The 2,500-nt window shown below is 56.2% G+C and overlaps 1 non-coding gene across 1 annotated transcript in view; it reads left to right on the forward strand.

The window, feature by feature from the left end:
* The first annotated feature begins 819 nt into the window (after window positions 1-819).
* LOC138366583 (large subunit ribosomal RNA) overlaps window positions 820-2,500 on the forward strand; it is a 4,358-nt gene continuing 2,677 nt past the window's right edge. The window contains exon 1 of the ribosomal RNA XR_011229165.1: window positions 820-2,500. This exon is cut by the window's right edge and continues 2,677 nt beyond it. This is a non-coding gene — a ribosomal RNA (large subunit ribosomal RNA).

A 2,500-nucleotide genomic window follows, 5' to 3' on the forward strand; every position in this document is an offset into this window, starting at 1 on the left:
GATCCGATTGTCCCACAGACGTGCAGCAAGCAAAGCCGCCAGTTTCCACCCCTCCGTGGACTGGATGGCACAACACAAGGGTATGGCTAGAGGACCGGGTCGGAAGCGACATGCCATGCGTCGCCGTCCAGAGGTAGTAGTGTGCCAGGGAAATTGAACGCTTGAGGAACCTCCCGCCTATCACACACACTCTCTACGGACCGACTCAACCGGATTTCATTTACTTTGGCCTAGCAGAATTCGAGAGAGAGAAGAAATGGTGCCAATAACGCTCATGAACGAGTAAATTACACCAGTACACAGGTGCATGTATGAGAGAGAGGCGTGTGCGCACAGAAGTAGTGCTATACTACTACTGTTGTTATTATTATTATTGTTATAATTTCGTTGGCATGTGTGCACCCTAGTGGTAGCCGCTGCCACAGTTGTGGGGCCTATAAGCAACGCTTGCTGAAACCGAAGTGACGGCGTGTCTGGCGCAAGCCGTCAGACGGCCAAATTCGGATTTTCAGTGCGTTGGCTGGGGGACAGTAACAGCCGTGGCATCATCAGCAGCAGCCGCTGTGTTTGTTGCTGGTGTGGTGCGAGGGAGCGACCGCCTGTCGTCATGACGGAGGAGGTGCTGCTCCCGTGCTGTGCTTTGCCCCTCAGCAAAAGGCGTAGCCAGAGTGCTCGCCGACGGGTGGCGTCCTTGATTGATCAAATCAAAATGTGTGTGACTGTGTGTGTGTGTTTTTGCGCCGAGACCGCCCCTCGAGCGATGATCGATGATCAAATAAAATTTTAAACCACCAGCGCACGAAAAAAAAAACCCACCGTCGACCTCGTGTCGGGAGAGACCTACCCGCCAAATTTAAGCATATTAATAAGCGGAGGAAAAGAAACCAACAGGGATTCCCTTAGTAAGGGCGACTGAACGGGGAAGAGCCCAGCGCATAACCTCGTGTCTTAACCGGCACGAGGGGTGTTGCGTTTCGGAGGGTCCGGCACGCCGTCCCATACCGCCTAAGTCAAGCTTGAAAGCGGCCACTACCCATGGAGGGTGACAGGCCCGTGTGGCGGCGCCCGCGAGGGCATAGATGGGGCGGTCGGAAAGGGCCTCTCTGTAGAGTCGGGTTGCTTAATAATGCAGCCCAAAGCAGGTGGTAAACTCCATCTAAGGCTAAATATGACCACGAGACCGATAGAGGACAAGTACCGTGAGGGAAAGTTGAAAAGAACTTTGAAGAGAGAGTTCAAGAGTACGTGAAACCGTTAAGAGCCAAACGGGTGGAACCTCGAAGGTCGAACTGGGGGATTCAGCTCGTCGGCTGTCGGCTGGGTGGGGACGTAACAAAGCGACCCAGGAATACTTGGGCGTGCCTCCACCCACGCCGGCGTCGGCGGGCGTATTTCGCCTCACAGTAGGTCGCCGCGACCCGTTGCTTTTGGGGACGTCGAAGGCCCGGACGGATTGGTACCCTACCGGCTGGGGATGCGGCTTCGGCTTCTCCTCTTGTCCGGTGGGCGAAACCGCCGGTGTCCTGGCTGCCCTGCGACGGTCGTAGAGACGAGCCCCTCCCATTCGTGGGGGGCGGCTCTCGCGGCGTGCAAAAGGTCGGTGATCCACCCGACCCGTCTTGAAACACGGACCAAGGAGTCTAACATGTGTGCGAGTCAGTGGGCGCACTAAACCCAGAGGCGTAATGAAAGTGACACGGGTTCGGCTGTCGCCTCGTGTGGCAGCCGGACTCAGGGCCGATCCCTCACCGGTTGCCCTCGCCTCTCTCCCGCGTCTCGGTAAGCCGGGTGAGCTATTTTCCCCGGCCGCTGCTGCGGGGCTCGGGGGGAGGCGGGGTGCGATGGTGTCCGTAAAAAAGAGCCTGCTGTTGCAGGGGGGCGCAGGCCCGGGACTTGCCAGGACGCCGCGAGACTGTCACTTTGCTGTGAGGCTCCAGGGTCGATCAGCGGGTCATGCGTGCAGTCGGCAAGTACCATGAGCAGACATGTTGGGACCCGAAAGATGGTGAACTATGCCTGGCCAGGATGAAGCCAGAGGAAACTCTGGTGGAGGTCCGTAGCGATTCTGACGTGCAAATCGATCGTCGGAGCTGGGTATAGGGGCGAAAGACTAATCGAACCATCTAGTAGCTGGTTCCCTCCGAAGTTTCCCTCAGGATAGCTGGAACTCGTGGGATGAATTTCATCCGGTAAAGCGAATGATTAGAGGCCTTGGGGACGAAACGTCCTCAACCTATTCTCAAACTTTAAATGGGTGAGATGCCGAGCTTGCTTGAACGCTGAAGCTTCGGCGACTAATCTGAGTATCTAGTGGGCCATTTTTGGTAAGCAGAACTGGCGCTGTGGGATGAACCAAACGTCGAGTTAAGGGGCCTAAATGAATGCTCATTCAGATCCCATCGAAAGGCGTTGGTTGCTATAGACAGCAGGACGGTGGCCATGGAAGTCGGAATCCGCTAAGGAGTGTGTAACAACTCACCTGCCGAAGCAACTAGCCCTT

The sequence above is a fragment of the Procambarus clarkii genome, chromosome 19, assembly GCF_040958095.1.
Source record: "Procambarus clarkii isolate CNS0578487 chromosome 19, FALCON_Pclarkii_2.0, whole genome shotgun sequence".
In the NCBI taxonomy this organism is placed as follows: Eukaryota; Metazoa; Arthropoda; class Malacostraca; order Decapoda; family Cambaridae; genus Procambarus; species Procambarus clarkii.